Here is a 19,650-nt window from a genome sequence, read left to right as displayed (position 1 = left end):
CGCCTTGTTCAACAGTGACAGGTCCAGGATAGGCCTCACGCCGCCCGGCTTCTTCCTGACCAGGAAGTAGCGGGAGTAAAACCCCTGATTCTCCTGCCCGGGAGGAACCCTGGAGATGGCCTGTTTCTCCAGGAGCTCCTGAAGCTCCGCCTGGAGGGCGGTGCTCTGAGCTGGGGACGACAGCACGGTCTCCACAACCCCGGTGAAGGTGGGAGGCGAACTGCAGCCTGTGGCCCCGGCGGATCAGGCTGTCCATCCATTTGTCCATCGGGCAGGAAGTGAGCCACTCTGAGTAGCGCTCTGAAAGTGGTCGTACCTGCTGATGAGGCGCTCTGGTGGCCATGGGGGGGAGACCCAGCCACAACTCATGGGGGGTGAGGGGGGTCGTGTGCGGTGGCATGCCCCGCCCCGCAGGAGGGAGCGAGCCAACGCTCGTTCCACCGGGGCCACATCGGGGGAGACCTTCACGCACAGACAGCAGGATCTGTCTGTCACTCACAGGCCTCCTGGATGCACTCGCGGGTCCGCCGCCATTCCGCGACCCTGCCGCTCTCAGAGGAGGGGAGGCGGAGGCGGCCACGGTCACCTGCCGGTCCACACAAGGTGGGGCTACCTCTCTTGTGGGCTCATATCTGTGCGGAGCAGGCGACCGGGAAGCGGTCTGCTCGTGACTGTGGCGCCAGGAAGCAAAACGGCCGCCTGGCTGGCCGCAGCTGGACCGGGGCAGGTGTGCCAACGTGAGGGAGGGGAAATGCTTATGACATTGGAGCCGGGCTGCGTGAAGGCCGCCTGGCCGGGCGCAGTCAGTCCATGTAGTGTAGAGGAAATGTGTGAGAGGGCGTGTGAGCGGGCCCAGGAAAAGGCTCTTTAGGGCTCTGTTTGTGTTTTATTTCAAAACAGCTGGGGTTTCGAACAACAGTGCAGAGAACAGAACAGGCACAGGAAACACACATTTCCATCGGCGCTTCCCAGTGAGGCTGCGCTGAGAGGGATGGGGGACGGCATAGGGAGTTGAAGCCACAGCAGCCTCGGGCCGGCCGTGGCGCTGGCGGTCTCTCTGCCGGTCGCGTCGGTCCCGCCGACGGGCCCATCCCACATGCTGCCTGATACTCTCAGCGTCCTGAATGGTGTCGACGAGGGACCGGAACTGAGGCCCGAAAAGCCTGTCCGGGCTCAACGGGGCCTCGTAGCCTCTGGGACAACGGACTGCTGAAGCCACAGGATCCGATGGATCTGTGTCTGCCAGACGGCCATCCGGGCAGCGGTGACGGCTGAGGCAGCACACTCGGTGAGCTGCGCGCTAGCCCCCTTGCTAATTTCCTCCTTCTCCTCCTCTGACATGGTGGTGGAGTTAGCCGCCAGCTTGGTGAAGGAGGACACGATGAGGGCGACGTTGGTGAAGGCGGAGTTCTGGAACTCCCCGTGGGAAGAATGTACAGGTATGAATCCAACGAAGGTTAAAATAAAGGGCAACTGGACTTGGTTGAAGATACTGGAAGACGTTTCGTCCCTCATCCAAAGGACTTCTTCAGTTCTGACTGACTGGCAGGGAAACTCAGCTATTTAACCTCAGTGGGGTCGTTGGCCCGGGTCATCGATACCGCTGGTTCGTTAGTGTTCCTTGTTGCTGTGACGACAGTCGTTACAGTCGTTAAGACTACCTGTGGCCAAGACTGAACGACCATCGTTGGTATCTTCACCTGAGGCCAAAAGGTTACGTGGTGGCAACGTTTATCGGAATGCACAGATTTGATTGGCTGAGCAGCATCACATGAGACGATTAGAGCACATGCAATTGGTCTGTGAGTTTCCTGGGCCGCTAAACCAGTACAGTAAATGCAAGAAAAGCTGTGCCGGTTAAAATAGAAACGCTCCATCACAAGGTGGTAATTCTCAATAATAAATTGGCTGTAGCTCGGGGGTCAGGAGAGGATGGAGGCTTGGTCAGGATCCGGACCGCGGGCCGCCTGTTAGTGACCTCTAGTTTAGGGGCTGCTGCTGAAAAAGTACTAAGACTACGGGGGTTTAATTTGTCCAAAAGCTGCAGCGCTGCTCCCTGCTCTGTCCTCGACTTATCCCCACAGAATGGCAGCTCTCTGTTGGCCAGCGGTGTTTCACTCCCCTGCTCTGCCTGGTCCTCTCCAAACAACACTCTGAAGCCGTCGGTGATGTCTGGACAATCTCACCGCTGATAGGTTATCTCGACTTCTTGCTCGAGTTAAAAATTTTCAGCTCACACGAAGGCCCCTGTGTCGCCGGCAGCGCCCCCTCCATACCGCCCAACAAGACAACGCAGCTCTCCACGTCTTTGCATTGACTTTGTACGCACCGCCCCCAACCCTCACTTCGCTTTTGGTCTGCAAGCACCATTAGGGATAGGCCCACCATGTCCTGGAGGGACTATTAAAATTCTAAAGTTTAAAAAATCACATCTACCTTTGCAGTTTTCAATTATTACCACAATTTCATCGCGAAACAAAGAATGTTGCAATTTTTTAGAAAAGCTGCTGCAAGATCATAAGAAAGCCTGCGAGATCCTGGAGGGATTGATAAACTCAGGACTTCCACTCAGAAGACCGAGGTTTGAGTCCTGCGTTAAAGAAAGTCATAGGTGACATATGTTTTGATTTAAATAACATTTAGTAGATGTCTTATGTCATGTGACTTATGTAATGTTATTATTTTAAACCATATTTTCCTAAACCTAACCATAAGCATCACGTGACATTACATAACGTATTTCAGCAGTTGTTGACATGTTTTGCTCTGGACTAAAAGTGTTGGAGGTCAAAAGTATGTTGGTTAAAAAATTGCAAGTTGAGAAACCAAGGCAGACTTTAAAGTGTCATAAAAGCAGCAGTGGTCCGTCTCCTCCCTGCGTGCCTCCTTGGGTCGCTGGCGGCCGCCGGGCTCGCTCTCTTGGCTGTGTGGGCCGCAGCTCTTACGCAACACGAGACTGAAAGAGCAACCAAAGTTTAGAAACACAACGCTCCGAGCTGGGAACTGGAAGATATATTCAGATGCAGCCAGAGGCCATTCAACACACAATCACACGTGCACACAACCACCCACCAACGCACACACACACATACGGAGTTAATAGTAGGAGCTGTCAGATTGGTATGCATGGATGGAGTGTGGGAGGAGAAATAAAGTCATATTTCAGCGCCTGCAGCAGCAGCAGAAAACAGGGAAGAGCCTTTGATGTGTGAGGATGGTGAAAATTCAGTGGAAGTTTTGTTCACAGGCGGGCGGTTACATAAGCACCAGACCACGCCTGTCCATCACAACCCCTTCTTCTCTGCTCTCCCTTTTTAAGCTCTAACACCTGTTGATGTACAGACTACGACGAAACAGCAGAAGGTGAAGCTAGAAAGCAAGACAATGCTGCGTTTTATGACCTGTTGCAGTTTACATGTGGATTATATGTCTGCAGTCATCCAGGTTAGCGTTCTCCAAGGAAGGTTAAAATCAAGAGCAGCCGGACCTGGTTGAAGATACTCAAAGTTACCAATCATCCAAGGGGCTTTTTCAGTTCAGACCATAGACAGCACATGGTCAAGAACCATTGGCGTCACATAGTTCAACACACTGGGGGAAGCCCTGTAACATAGTTTTTTTTAACACCAAAGGTAGGTGTATAATGTGTAACAGTAAAGTCAGAGTACAGAGGTGGTTGGAGTGGACATGTGGACCTGGACTTTATTCCAGGAGAGTGGTGTTCGTTTCACATGTGAAACGAGAAGTCATTCATTACATGAGTCGCTTAACTTACGTAATGTGTCATGACTGACGTTACGTCACGTAAAGTTAAAGTACACGTAACCAAGTAATTTTGTTGCCTAAACCAAACTAAATTGTTTCACAACATTCTTTAATGTTTTTGAACGTTAAAACGTTCTGTTTCACAACGTTAATGAGCAAATAATTGAGTTACAACAAACCGTTGTTTTTGAAGAATTTATTAATGAAAGAGAATAAAAGGGGAAGTACCATGACCTCACACGTGATGCTCTCAGGGCTCTGGGAGCACAGTTGCTGGAGTTAACTAGCAGTTTCATTTGAAAGTCTAACTTCACTTTTCATATTTGTTGTTGCTCACCTGACACGCAAGCTAGACACCAAAGGTGTACCCAAGGTGTTAAAAACCGACGCCAAAGGGTCTTGACCAAGCATCCGTATGTGGCGAGTTGGGAGTGAGAATGTCTTTGACGTTGCCGCCGTGATGTCACCCGTTGATTTGTAGACTACCGTTTCAAGGGCTAGAGTTTGGCAGGACCATGTTTGGATGAAAAAGTGCAGCAGTAATTCACGTTAACTGTGATATTAGCTGGGATGTTAATTTTGGCTAGCGACAAACAGGCTTAAAACGTACTGTTAAAATGACCAGCCAGCTCCTAATAAGCTTTTCCAGTGTTCGCAAGTTAAAAAATTTTGAACTTGGTCAAAAAATTTGCTTGATGTTGCGAAAGCCTAGGTGGCTTCGGAGCATTGTTTGGAGAGGACCTGCTGAGTGGTGTAATGACAGTCCGCAGGCCGACGGGGAGCTACTAAAGAACGGGGAAGTGTACGGGGAGCAGCGGTGCAGCTTTCAGAGAAATAAAAGCCCATAGTTGGTCGGATTCTGCTCTGACAACTAGCTCCCGTTTACCCGCGGGAGGAGCTCAGAGTTAACTACTTTTAATAAATTAGCCTTTCACTTTAGTTTTTGGGATTACAACTTGATTTATCTTCACTTGCGCATCTTGGCAACTAACTTCCATGTACATCCGTTTCCACTGTTGTTGTTGTAGCGTCGGATGGCACCAGAGTTCTGCTGGACTACTACTTCATATTTATAAAAAAAACAGACAAAGCTGGACATTACTTGGAAAAAAGAAAGCGAAGAAGTTGAACTATCTGGTGAGTTCAGAAAATGTGTACCTGTAACTTCATTCAAGCTATCGTTGTACTTTACTGTGAACAGGTTAGCATAGCATAGCCCTGATCGATCCGAACTCCATTCAGAAAACAAACATTTTAAGAATTGTCTTCCTGCTGACTTGCTGACAAACCTGACAAAGCATGAATTCATCTGTCTAACAAAACGGCATCATATTTGTAGTTATTTCGGCATCAATTTGATCCGTTTATTGCAATTAAATCACAGCAAAAGATACTTTGGGTTCATATAGGCTGTGTTTATTCGCTTACAGCGCGCTGTGTTGAAGACATGGAACTAGCGACCATAAACTCATTAGGAAAGTGTTTACTGAGGGAATAAATCAGCTGAGAAGTAGCCTCATTTTCTCACTTTCTATACAATCACACTTCTTTCTGCAGGCAGTGGAGTCGCCCCCTGCTGGCTGTTAGAGAGAATGCAGGTGTAGGGGTCTTCACAAGAAACCCTTACGTGACTCGAACATAGCGACTGCTGTTACAGCAGCCAGGTGCACAAACAAACCAGCGGTATCCATCATCTTAATAACGAACCCACAGAAGTTAAATAGCTGTGATTTCCTGCTAGTCAGTCTGAACTGAGTAAGCCTTTGGGATGAGAGGTGAACAGTCTTCAAGTATCTTCAGTAAAGTTCAGTTGAGCTCGATTTTAACCCACCTTGGCATACGTAAATGCTCAGGTTTACCTTTTGAGAAGCTGTGTTGTGCTTTTTTTTAGCTGTGAAATAACCTGGTGTGTGTATGTGTACATACTGTTTCTGAATTAATGCCGTCACACAGGTTGTAAACAAACCGCAGTTTATGGTATGATGTTCCAAAAACATGTTTATGATCCCAAATTTCACAGAAATGCTGTTTGTGCTCAGTATAGTAGCTTAAAGTTATTAATTGTGAGTAAAAATGTTTGTCTTACTTTTTCTGACAGGACTACAACACTGGGAACTTATTTAATGAGTCATCTCCCACTGAGATTAAGATGTTATTTTAATTTGTTATTGTAATTTTACATCCTTTAACCCTCACTTCACTTAAAACTGAGGGAACGAAATGTACCTTGTTTTTAAGATCACTTCATGTTACTTCAGTTCATTTCAGGTCAGTTCACTTTACTTGTTTTTCAGTTCACTTTACTTCAGGTCACTTAAGTTGTGCATCAAAATGTTTCTTGTTTTACTTAAACTCACTTCACTTAAGGCCATTTTAAATCGAGTAATCAGTCATAATGCACCTGGTTACTTCATGTGAAGTAAATTCATTTCATGTTAGTTTACTATGCTTCAGTTTAGCTCACTTAACTTCGGTTCTTTTAACTTTAACAACCACAAAACCAGGGTCAGTGGAGTTTGCTTCAGTCCACACATTCTCATGTTGCAATGTGGTTAGGTTTAGGCACCAAAACTACTTGGTTAGGTTTAAGAAAAAATCCTGGTTTTGGTTAAAATAACTGCGTTATGTACGTCAGTTAACTTTCGTTAAGTAACATTACTTGTGTTACTTAGATAAATAATTCAATGTTAACTTTGTGTTTCACACAGGAAACAAACAACCGGTCTTCTGGTTGAATGTCTGGTTTCTGGTCCACCGTCCACCCCAACTACCTCATTACTCGGACTCTTCTGTAAAATATCATACACCTATCGTTATATAAATTCAAATAACTTTATTTATCCGTTAGGAACTCCATTTGTGCAGAGCGTCAGCATGTTTACCTTTCACATTCCAGAAACACAGCCCAATATACCATATCCGTGTGACATATCAGCATAAACGTTTGTAACCAAATTAGCTTTCAAAAGTGACGCTACAGGGCTTCCCCCAGTGCACTATGGGGCTCCACAGTGCGTTAGAAACAGACATCAACTGGTCTTGACCACCATGCATCCATATGTGACAAGTTGTGAGTGAGAACGGCTTCTTTCAGTACATCGTGGTAGTTCACAGTGTCAGCAACAACGTAACTTACAATTAATATTTACTAAATGACAGGAAACAACCAAACAATGACAAACATGTTAAAGCAGTACAAGTAAGAATTAACAGGTTGTAAACAAAAGCAAAACAATATCTGATAAAACATAAAATATCAGTTTCACATCTTCAAATCAGGATAAATACCCCTGGAAAACCGACCATTCAGAGCCCAGAGTGGACAGGAAGTATGGGGTCAAAGGCTGGCAGTCCATGTCAGAAACCAAAGGGGGGGGGGTCGATAAACGAGGCGGCCGCCGGTGTGTGACTGACACGTCCCAGCTACACCCTCCCAAAAAAAAAAGGAGACGTGAAGTGAAACAAGCTGCAGGGTAAACACTCGCTTCTTCTGGCTGTGTGTGTGTGTGTTTACCGTGTCAGAGCCTTTGAAATGATCAGAGCCGGGCCGGCTGATTGGCTGTGACCTGCGGTGGGATCTGAAACACATGTCTGTGCTTCCGCTTCGCTGTCAGATAAAATGCTGCCGCTGACGAGGCAGAGAGGTTGTTTACACACAGCGGCAACAGTGTCACAATACTACAAACACCACATGTGAAGTTTCAGTACATCGAGGTTTGTTTCACACGGGGGGGGGACGCACGAACATGTGTTTATGTGTGGCTTACATAAGGCAGGCCTGTGTATCAGAGTTACTTACAGTCATGTTTCTATCACTGCAGAGGACATTGCATTGACTTACATCCATTTCCTGGATACTAACCCAAAGTCTTCACCCTGAAGGCCAATTCATACTTCTGCGTCGAGCCTACGCTGATGCCGTCTGTCCCTTCAGTGTACGACAGTACAGTATATAGAAATAGAAAATCAAAGTCCATGTACACCAAGAGTAATTTAGGTAAATGTTCATCAGTCTGTGTGCATCACATATAAACATGACATTAATAGCATGAACATGTTGTTTTCAGATGTGGACCTAAAGTAGCGAAAAGTGGTGAGAGATCTCAAATAAAGAGCAAGATTATTCTGGTTATTCTAGATTTGAACTGAGATAAAGACCCAATGGTTGGTGGTTCATCTGTGGGTTTGTATTGAGCACTGACTGTATGATGAAAGACATGGGTAAATGGTACTTTTTTTTTATCCGGACTTTCAACCACGAGTTCGTTTCCCATGTGAAACAAAACGTCAACGTTGAATATTTTTTTATTTTAGTAACCAAAACCCTGATCTATTCCTAAACCAACCAAGTACTTTTGGTACCTGAACCTAACCAAATTGCAGAGTTTCACAAGTACTTTTATTTTGAAAGTCTAACTCAATGTTGCATATTGATTGTTGATTACTTGACCACGGAGCCCTTAATATCGACAACTATAGAGATACCCAGGCCGTTAAAAAGCGATGCAAAGGGGTCTTGACCATAGACTGTATACAGGGTTCGAGTTACGTGGGAGCCAGTGGGAGCTCAGCTCCCATAAGGAGGGTCTGAGCTGCCATGGAATCATGTGTCTGTGGGGGTCACTAATTCATTTATCAACAACCATTAGGCTTATTTTGAATCACAAATAATAATGTTTTCATTGTAATTAGTAATGGTCTAGTCCCATTAAATTAATTTAAAGCCATGTTAAAATGCCATGTAACTGAGAAATGTAACTGCCACATGTGACCTGGCTTAGTCCCTGTCCTTTATCTGTGATGCTTGTTTGTTTGTTTTGACTGTGCTGTATTTCTATTTAAGTTGTAACTGGTGTGCCATCTTGGCCAGGTCTCCCTCGGAAAAGAGATTTCAATCATAAGGGACTTCCTGGTTAAATAATGGTTAAATAAATACATAAATAAATAAATGTTGTTTTCCTAATGAACTACGCTGCGCACCGCATGACTGACAGGATGGCTGCACCATCAGCCACTATGGTGCGCAGTACAGTTTTGATCAAACAGGTTGAAACCGCAAAACGCAAACATGAACTCAGATGTATTCAGTGCTTGAAGTGGTCCGGTACGCAGTACCAGCACCTCAACATTTTACTCTTTGGCGCACCAGGACTTTTTCTTGAGTTCTGTCACTTCTCCCAAGCTGCCGGTCCTCTCCTCTGACCTCCCCAGAGCAGGGAGCAGAGGAGCTCGGGTGCCTCTCAAGCAGCCGTGTTCAGAAATAGCTTGTAAATGTCAATCACAGCCTGGATGGGGCGGGGCATTTAAAAATAGTGACAGATACCTACATTAGGTGTCATTTAGTTGTCTGAAAAACAGGAAATGTTAAATAACTAAAAACAAATGCACAATTTGAAAACATGCAATGCACTTGAAACGTAGAAGAAACAAATGTGCATTGTCCAAAAAAGTAACTTACGCTAAAACATCAAGCTGCTGATTACTGCATTATATTCTGTATTTTTATATTTTGAATTGTCACCTGCCACCTTAATTTTGTTTCCCTTCATATCAATAAAAACATTTCCACCATAAATTGGTGCAAAATGTCTCTAGAATGCAGGAAAGTGTTTAATGCTCAAGGACCTCCCCACCCCACCTCCCCCGCCCCCCGATATATTTCAGCATCGAATATTTATTCATAATACTGTGGAGTCACTCTAGCCTGTAGCCCCACCTTGCTGTCCCGCCCTAAAGCCTCCCCTGCTTCCTGGTCTATGTTCCTCTAAGTGGGACCATAATTTACTAAATGAACATCATGCTGTGTTGAAGAAGACTTGAAACTAGCGACCGAGACCATAAACTCATCAGGAAAGTGTTTACTGAGGGAATACAGCAGCTGACAAGTAGAAACATTTTACCATTATTTCTAATGGAACCGGAGTTCTATTTGCAACCAGAAGAGTCGCCCCCCTGCTGGCTGTTAGAGAGAATGCAGGTTTAAGGTTCTTCCACTTGGCCTTGCGTTACGTTGGTCGTGACCAAGCGTTCATATGTGAAGAGTTGGGAGTGTTGTTTTATGTCATTAATGCACGTTACTAACTTGACTTCTTCCTAGTCGTGTGCTTTGCACTAAACTGCACTAAAAGCACACTATATTGCATTTACTTATATTGATACTGTTTTTCTTTTACTTCTGTTTTTTATTTGCAGCCTTGCAACAAAATCTCGCTCAAATGTACATTGTGTATGTGCAGTTGAATGACAATGAAGTCTGTCTAAAACTGTTGTTGTGAATTATAATAATAATAATTATAAATAAAAAAACTGAATTGACTTATTTACAGCTCAGGAAAGACTGTGCAAATAAACGGTGATGAAGGTGCGTTCAGCGTCCGATGGCTAAAACACAGGGAAAGATGGTGGCTCCGGTTAATACAGTTAAAATCAAAAACATGATACAAAGATCAATCCTCCTGTGTTGAGGAAACATTATTATTTTAAATGATATTAGAAGTATCCTGGAGAATAAAACATCCTCTCAGCTTTCGTCCTGCTTGTCAGGTGATTCTCCTCATCGCAGAACTCCGAAACAGGAAGTCAGACAGAGTGACTTTTTCTTTTGGTTTTGACATCTTTTCTCACTCTCCCTCCTCCTCCTCCTCCTCCTCGTCACTTAAAATCCAGTTTGGGGATTTGAGAAAACACTCTGAGGCAGCTTAGCCAGTTTGGTGGTTTTTTGTTTCTTTCTCCCCGCCCTGATGGAAAAAGGCTTTCTGTGCCCCACTTCATGGTGATATCAGAGCCGGGCTGGGGGAGGAAAGGAAGGGAAGGAGAGAGCGTGTGAGAGGATGGAAGGAGGAGGAGGAGGATTTGAGATGATTTCATCCATCATGTGAACTGTGGCCAACAAAGGCTGCTGGCACGCCCTGACATGGTGTAAAAATAGACAACAGTGGGGCGTGGTGGCGGAGGACGACATTAATCTTGCAGAAGAAGAAGAAAAAGAAGAAGAAAGGCCTCCAGAGCAAAGAAACATGGATTGGACGATGAAGATTAATATCTGATCTGTGTTATCTCTGACCAGGTGTGATGAGGGGTAGGATCAGCAGCCACATCAGCCAATCAGAGAGCTCCAGCTGTGGCTTCAGTTCTCACAGCAAAATGTTTGTAAAAATCCAGCAGCAGGAAATAATTCATTTTTACAGAATGAGTGTCATGTTACGCACAATTAGACCTTCAGTGTAAAAAAAATCACTACTGACTGCAGCTAGAGGGCGCTGTAGCCATCCCACCGTGTCACTGAGAGTCAGGCTGCGGTTACATGCTCACTTCAGATTTATTTTTTATTGACTCTTCACATTATAATTTAAATGTGGTCCATATCAGACTGAAGTGTGAAGTGAAAGAGTAATACGTTGTTAGCTCCGGTTAGCTCCGGTTAGCTCGTACTTGCTAACCCTCCTGTATTTCATCGCCCTCTCCCTCTGAGCTGAGCTGGCGACCCGGTGGATTTCAGGTGGAAGAAAAGGAATCTGGAGCAGATGATAGTGAGGACAGGGAGAAAGAGAGACACATTTTTGTTAACTGCGATGTTGGTCGCTCTAGAGTGATGTCACAGTAGAGTGGAGTCCGATCTGGCGTCAAGACTGAGGTCGCATTTCAAACGATCAGACCTAAATCTGATTTGGACCAAATATGAAAGTGAGTGACTTGTTTAGTTGTTTGAGCGAAAGCATCAGATTTGGGTAACTTTGGCCCGCAGTCTGAACGCAGCCTGTAACTCCTGTCAGATTAGTTCTCCTGTGCAAATACCCCTGTGTTGTTCCACCTCCACGATTGGTCCGTGGAGCAACTTAAGGGATAACGCCTCGTGTATCGGGACATCATATCCAACAATCCATCCATCTATAGCCGCTTATCCGTGCAGGGTCGCGGTGGGCTGGAGCCAATCCCTGCTGACCATTTTCAGTCATATAAGAGGTAAACTGTATGTACGTATGTATGTAAATGTATATACACACTATATATTACAGTTATATTTACATTTTAATTCGATTATGTAAATATTGTACATATCCACACTCTATTTTTTGTATTTTCTTGTATTTTATGTTTTTACTCTATTTATATGCTTCTTTATAAACCACCTTTCTATCTTTATTTATATTACTTTTGCCTTTTGTGCAATGTGTGCAACTGTGACACAGAATTTCCCCTCTGGGATCAATAAAGTATTTCTGATTGTGATATCGACACTTTACTGACAAAACACTTTGCCTCTCATTCACCTGATGGTGGCGGAGCCGGTCTGCCCTTTGGGGGCAAGTTGGGGTTCTGTGTCTTTCCAAGGACATTTATTTATATATGTTTTTTTAACAGGGACAATGCATTATATAAAGTATAGTGCATTGTTCCAGGGCAGGTGTCAATAAAAAATTTATGACACAAATCCATGTGGACTGGTCTCTAACAGCAAATACCTATAAGCTGATTTTGTAATCTTACATTCTGGGATTCAGCTCTTCCTGAGGAGTCTTTGTCCTTTGATGCATCGTCTCTAACAAATGGTTTCATGTGTTTACCTCTCTCACATGATGTGTCTCTGGGTCGTGACAGGTGAGCTGGGTGGAGTGAGCTCATTATATTGAAACTTGGTGAAAGGTGTCGGGAGAGTTGTGAATGAACTGAATGATTGTTGGATTCAGGAGAAGCCTGTGAGACTTTCATCACATCTGTTCTTCCTTTGAAGCCAACAAATATCATGTCACTTTTCCCTGCGCTTAACTAAACCACATGTTGCAGCAGTTGGTGCTGCTGCTGCCGTCCGTCTGAAACTGGGCACAAAGATGTATGTCGACTAACGACATGCATTCATTAAGACTTTTGAAGGTGTTTACCTCCTGCAGGCTGCAGTGCTTTGAGTCCTCTAAAAGTTGCTCTGGGATTGTGGACTTTTATGTCAGCGAGGTGTGATGCTGCTGGAGTACAGCGAGGAGGAACAGCAGTTTGGAAACCTCATGACTCCAATGAAAATAACCCAGACTATAAATCCTGTTTTCCAGTCGCGCCCCCCCTCCTCCGTGTAACAGGAGCAGCGAGGAAATAAAATGTGTGTCCTTGTTTCGGAGCAGCAGTGACCTGATATTCCCTGCCTCCACACTGCCTGCATTTATCCGCCTGCGATCAGCTGACTGCCAGTCAGATGGGGACGGCGGCGACATCGGGATGTTAATCCTGTGCATCCTCCTCTCTTGGGGAGGGGCGGGGGGGGCAGATATCTACAGTTTCTGGCTTGCAGGGATTGTGTCAGCACAGGGATGCATTCTGGGACGTTTGTAAAGGCCTGCATTGATGCGAGCCTGCGTCACACACACGGTCATGTATATCACATGGTGTAAACAGTTTGACATTTGAGTAAATGCGCTCTACGCTGCGTTTGCAGGCCAACACAGGACTAAATTGTCTGCACAGAGCAGCAGCAGCAGACCGTCTCCTACCACGTGTTTGCTGTTCAACTAACCGATGCCTGACCCTGCACGCACATGCATTCTGGACAGGCACACACTGTACACGCTCACTTCTCAGTAAAAGGATATTGCCACATGGTGGATGTTGTAATTCCAAGATAAGATTTGTATTTATTTCACAGAGTAAAGGTCACAGAGAAGAAGCTGCAGGAACAAGAACCAAAGGACAAGATAACACACTTTCTATCACACAAGGAACCACACAAAAGTACGTAGACACCCAAGGCAATGTAGGATTTGAACGCACATACTGTAGTTCAGACAGCAAAGTGACACAAAGTACAAGATGACAGATATTTCTGATTGGTTGTAAATAAAAGTATTGCTCACATTTCACAGCTGTCCCAATCTGTGGGTTTGCCCAACAGTAAACTTGGAACTTGACCTTAAAACAAAAATTCAGTTCATGATAAAGTTATTTCACTGAAATTCAGCTCAGTGACAACGTTTGAGTTGATTTGAGATGGTTTACACACCTGAACGCTTTATTTAATTCAAGTTAAGTATAAAGTATAATCCTTTTCTCTCCTGTTTCTAAATCAGAGCCTTAACTGAAAGCGCCATGTTTACCCAGCAGTAGAGATGGGATTTAAAGCTGTGTTACAGAGGCCTCGGGACAACACTGCGATACTCAAATGACATAAACAGATTTTATCTTTTACTTGTGAAGTCAGCACACACAGATCAAACACAGCAGCGTCTTGCAGGGAGGCATGGCAGGACGGCGGAGGGAGCAAAGGTTGGACTTTGATTTGGGAAACAATCCAAATATTGAGCAAGCCCGGGTTGAAAGTGCTGAGCAGCTGTTACACATTTACCAGAATAAGGCTGGCAGGGAAGCAGCTCTTCCCTTCGTTAAGCGGCCCTGCACTGCCACGGGCGGATATTTAATTACAAAGCAGATCTGAAGAAGACGATCCCGGGGCCCCCCAACACGGCTGAGAGCCCGGCCCCGCCCTGTGCAGCTCAAACCGCACTGTATTTAAAAGCTATAGCGCTCAAAGCTGAGGCTAAACAGAGGGGCCGGAAGGAAGGGAGCGCTCCCCTTTAAAGAGCAGATCCCTGAGACGTTGCCAAAAAGCAGATGAAACGACCAGGCTTAAGGGAAGAAAAAGAAACTCTGCCAAAACTTGACACTTACAGACCGGATGAATGATAAAAGAAAAAAAAACTCGAATAGACACACTAGCAAGGATTCATCAAAGGAATACCTGAGACGTGAGCGTCCATGGTCGTCCTGGGGGAGCGGCCGGACCTCAGCAGTCCTTTTGATTATTTACCTCCAAATGAAGTGACAGAATATGTTGCGCGTCCATTTCCCTCCACAACAACACCTATATACACTAAATAAAACTTAACCCGTCACCTGATCTGAGGTCACGATGGTTTAGGTTGAGGCACAAAAACAACTTGTTTAGGGTCAGACCTGAAGTTCAACAGCCACATTAAGACAATTACAAAGTCAGCCGACTATCACCTGAAGAATATATCAAGGATTAAAGTACTTGTGTCTCAGCAGGACCTGGAAAACGCTTCCATGCATTTATCTTCAGTCGACTCGATAACTATAATGGCATCTTTAGAGATCAGACAGAGTCCTTACAAAGACCAACAAACTGGATCACACCGCTCCAGTTCTGAGGTCTTTACACTGGCTTCCCTGTCTGTCAGAGAACTGGTTTCAAAATCCTGCTGTTGGTTTATAAAGTACTGAACGTTTTAGGGCCAAACATACACTTCTGATCTTCTGCTTCGTTATGAATCATCCAGACCTCTCTGGTGGTCTGGGATCAGGTCTGCTTTCTGTCCCCATAGTCCAAACTAAACCTGGAGAAGCAGCATTCAGTTTTTATGCTCCATATTTCTGGAACAAACTTCTTTTTACCTTTTATTTAAAAAATGTAAGAGTTTTGACAAATATATTTCACTGTACTGTAACTCTGACTGTGCTGTTACTGTGTTAACTGTTACTGTTACTGTGTACAGTTTTATTTACTGTATTTAAATATCTTTTTTATATTCCCTTGCATTGCCTTTATATTAATTGTAAAGCCCTTTGAATTGCCTTGTTCTTGAAATGTTCTGTACAAATAAACTTGCCTCGCCTGGGGAAACTTCATGGTTTGAGTTAAAATTGCTGCCTTGATGTTATACATTGACTGTAGGGGGGGCGGGGGGGTCAACTTTTTCTCCAAGGCATACAGGGAACCCAGTCAATTGAAGTCTTACAATCCTAACAGTGTCTTGCTTGTTAAACGTAATGTCTGCGTAGTTTTTTTTACGCCACAAGGTTCCCTTCAGCGTTCGTATGAGACCCCCTGGGCTTTCAAGTAACTCTAATTTAACCTGTCAGATATAAAAAAGGCGTCTCATACAGACGCTGAAAGGTACCTTGTACCAAAGTCCGAACTTTATCAGGCTTTCTCAAAGAGTGGCTATTTGACATCTTGAGATGAGAACCTGTTGTTTGTAGATGAAAATCAAATTCATTACACATGCTCATGGTGCATGTAGTGCGACGTTGTTGATCAGCTGCCCCTCTGAACTGTGGAATACCTCAAGGCTCTGTCCTCGGTCCTCCTCTGTTTAGTATCCACATGGCAGACCCGTTCTTGCTCCAAACTCGTCACATCTGGACACATGGTCAAGACCCGTTGGCCAGTTTGTCTGGGGAGCCCCTTAGCGTCATTGTTCAACGCACTGGATGAAGCCCTGTAGTGTCACTTTTTAACGATAAAGGTAGTGTTACGACTGTGGTCATAATTTGTAAACTTTTGGATATGTTTTGTTGTTTCCGATGTAAATAAGTCTGTGCCAGAACACCATTGTGATTGGTGGCCTACGCCTCTGCTCTGCTGTGATGGTTGGCAGATGATTGGCTTCTCCTGAAGGCTTGCTATTTAAACAGAGAAGATGCCATGATGCCCCCGGCGCACGGGGGCATCATGGCATCTTCCTCATCTCCCAACAGGCCACAGTTTGATCTTGTTTGGTGGTAATAATAATTTTAATAATTTTTGAGCAGTAGGGGTTGGTGACAGTACTGTAGTTTTTCTCCTGTTTATAGTAGTGAGGGAGTTAAGTTGTTTGTGATTGGCTGTCTTTTATTTGTTTGATAGGTTAGTGCTTATTTCTAGTTAGAAGTGTTTTGTTTGTTATGTCAACCTTAGAACTCTGTTATAAATAAATCCACTATTCATTCTTTTATAATAGTGAATTTTGTGTTGACGCGGCTCCTTGGGACCTGGGGAAGATGGGGGGAGTTTCAGGTTATGTCTGGACCCCCAGACCGGGCATAACTGGATATTTAACAGACCTGGTTGGGGTGGATGGTGGGCCAGAAACATAGCCTTTCAACCAGGAGACCCATGTTCATTTCCTGTTTGAAGCAATTTTAAGTTACGTAATGTTAACATAACTTAATTTAGAGTATGTAAGTTAAATGACATACGTAACGTAGATATTTTAACCAAAACCATGATCTTTTCTTAAACCTAACCAAGAACCTTAAATGGCGACATTTCTTCATAAAACAATAAACACAGTTAAAACAGATGAAAAAAGAAACCATTGGACTGTGTAGCCTACTTAATCATAGTAGAAGCACAAAAAGCAAGAAGCAATTACCAAACAAAATCCAAAAATGTCAGCAAAACGCTCTTATTCTGAAATGCTCCTTGTGGGAATGACAAAATAACAAGCCAATAACGTGGGGCAGGCTGCACGCTTCACTGCTGAAACGCTTCTGAGACGCTTCCAGTGGACGTTGACGCCGAGCAGAGGACGGAACAAAGACTCAGTCGAGTTCCATGAGTAAAGGATATAACTTAAAAATACGTGGCTGAGCTAAAGCCACAGAAAAACCTTTGACTTTGAAGGGCGATTGTGGACATAAAGCATTTTGTCTCACCTATGATGAACCTGTCTTTTGTTTGTTTGTTATCGCAAAAATAATAAAAATAAAGTTTCAAATATGTAAATAAATGAACTTTTCTGACGGTCCTCTAACGCCCACAGCTCTGTCAGACGTGTGCTTATTTTTTACCAGGAAACCTTTAAAGGTGACGTTTCTGGCAGGATCTTGTTAATCTGTAGACTAAGTCGGCGTGCTCAGACACACTTGTGGTTGCTGTGTGTAGACTTCAGGGCTGACTCACTTCACTGGAAACAAGATCTTGGTTAGCATCCAAAAATAAAAATCATCCAGACCTTCAGCGTTTGCTGTTTGTACTCTGGGTTCAGGAGCCACAGATTTTATTTTTGAGTCTGTCATTTCAGGTGTTAACACGTCGCCTCTTGCCTCGACAGATATCTCCTGGGTGCTTTAACTCTGGAGCGTCCGGCAGATGCTGCAGTAGAGAGCTTCCTGTCTGTTTTATCTCTGCAGGTCGATCAATCTCAGATATGCTCAGCTCCGTCTGCTGCCGTAATAAAACTGTCTCCCAGATAAGGAGCACACGGCCTCTAAACCCTCAGCTCTACTGTAAAACTGCCTCTTGGTCCAGCAAACAGTCCGGCCTGCTGCTCTCAGGTTATACAGAATCACCCTGGATAAAAGGGATCGCCCCCCCATCCTCTCTCACTTTGGCCTTTACTTCCTGGCAGCTCATTGACGTGGCAAATCCAACGTCCCCTCTGTTTACCTTCCAGCAGGGATATCCAGGCAACGGGGCCGCTGCTATATTTGGGCCTTCGCTCCGTAAACCTCTTTCCCAGATAAAGAGTCAACACGGCAGCAGCGCGTTCCTTTCTTGGTGCTCGCTGCTGGGAGCTCGCTGATTAATGGCGCTGGAGGCTCTGCCCGCCTCCACGGCTAATTATAGAGAGTGCAGCTGCTGTGATTGACCCGCCGCCGTCCCTCCACAACCCCTGTACACCACCACCACCCAGCACACACCTTTCACATGGCCTCTTCTTTTTCTGCTGAAGTCAGGGCAGGAGTGACTGTCAGAGGGGGATTTTCTTTTGGAGGGTTTATCTTAAAAATCTCTTGCAAATCAATAGTGATCACCAGCCCTTGTTTAAATCAGCCAAATGTTCTCATCGGGTGTCAGATCGATCCAAAGGATTATTCCTAGGAAAGTATTCATAAGCTCAAAATAAAATATAAAAATAAACTAATGAGTAATGTTCAGTAGGCTTCTGTATTGATATGGACCCAAGTACTGAAAGCTGGTACTGAGATTTATAATCAGATTTAAAACAAAACTGTTTTTCTTTTGTAAAATTACAGTTTTTATCAATAGAGTCTGGTGGTTTTATAGTATAGCAATATATTTACTGTTTCTGGTTAAAGTACATGTATCTTACTCTTTTAAAAAGGTCTCTCTCGTTGGGGATGTTTTCAGACACATGTAATAACAATCTGAGCCTGTCGGCAGCAAAAACAAGAACTTTAGTGGACATACTTTGTTGTAGGGTTGCTAACTGTTCCGTATTAGCTGGGATGTCCCTTATATTATGCCTAATTGATTTGTCCCATCCGTGACCTCTCTTGTCCCGTTTTTTGACTACTACGCTGATCTAACCACTGACTGATTCAACAGCAGCCGCAGCAGTGCTGATCACGACACTTGATGGTCAATGGTCACCGACACCTGTCATCATCCACAGCCCCCCCTCAAGCGCCTCAGTATACGTTAAGTAACGTTAAATGCAGCTACTGTGGAAATTGACAAAATAGTGAAGCCTCGTAGTGTATCACACTGCCAAACATGGACTACAACTGCATCGACGGCCTTGTTAAGCTAAACGGTGCGTTGTTTCATGACTCAAATGTTGTGAAGATGAATTTGGTAAGAACGAAAGCTGAGATGATCACAATGAATGTTTTAGGACCAAAGACTGTGCGGGATATCCTGAATGAGCTATCCCCGACTGACGATGAGCCTGTGTTGTACTCTGTTGCCACCGATGCCTCAAACAAGGGAAACTGGAAAAATGTTTCCAGTGTCTGACAAATTGCTTAAAACAATACACTGTAAATTCACACAAAACCATACACGCACCTCTGCAGCAGGTCACCTTTTGTCCCTTATTTCATAGTGACAAAGTTGGCAGCACTACTTTGACGGGACGCAAGGATTATGCTGCAGCCGTTTCACTGCTGCCGACTGGGCGCTCGGTCAATTTTAAAATATGTTGTTCCAATTACTCACATAGACACAAAGATATGGGAAACTGGGTCCAGGTTGAAAAATATCTAAAGTTCAAATTTAAGAAGTATTGCTTTTTTTAAGTGTGGTTAACGGGTTTTGAAGGAAAACGTTTTTTAGAATGTGTACGTTTTGTTGAGTCAACTCTAAAGAGGAGGGTTAAGCCTGATTTATACGTCTGTGTCGAGTCGACAGTATAGCTCTCCACGACTCCCCAAATA

The sequence above is a fragment of the Micropterus salmoides genome, unplaced genomic scaffold, assembly GCF_014851395.1.
Source record: "Micropterus salmoides isolate LMB-PRFRI ecotype aquatic unplaced genomic scaffold, ASM1485139v1 Ms_hic_scaffold_1, whole genome shotgun sequence".
Lineage (NCBI taxonomy): Eukaryota > Metazoa > Chordata > Actinopteri > Centrarchiformes > Centrarchidae > Micropterus > Micropterus salmoides.
This window is presented reverse-complemented; position numbering follows the sequence as displayed.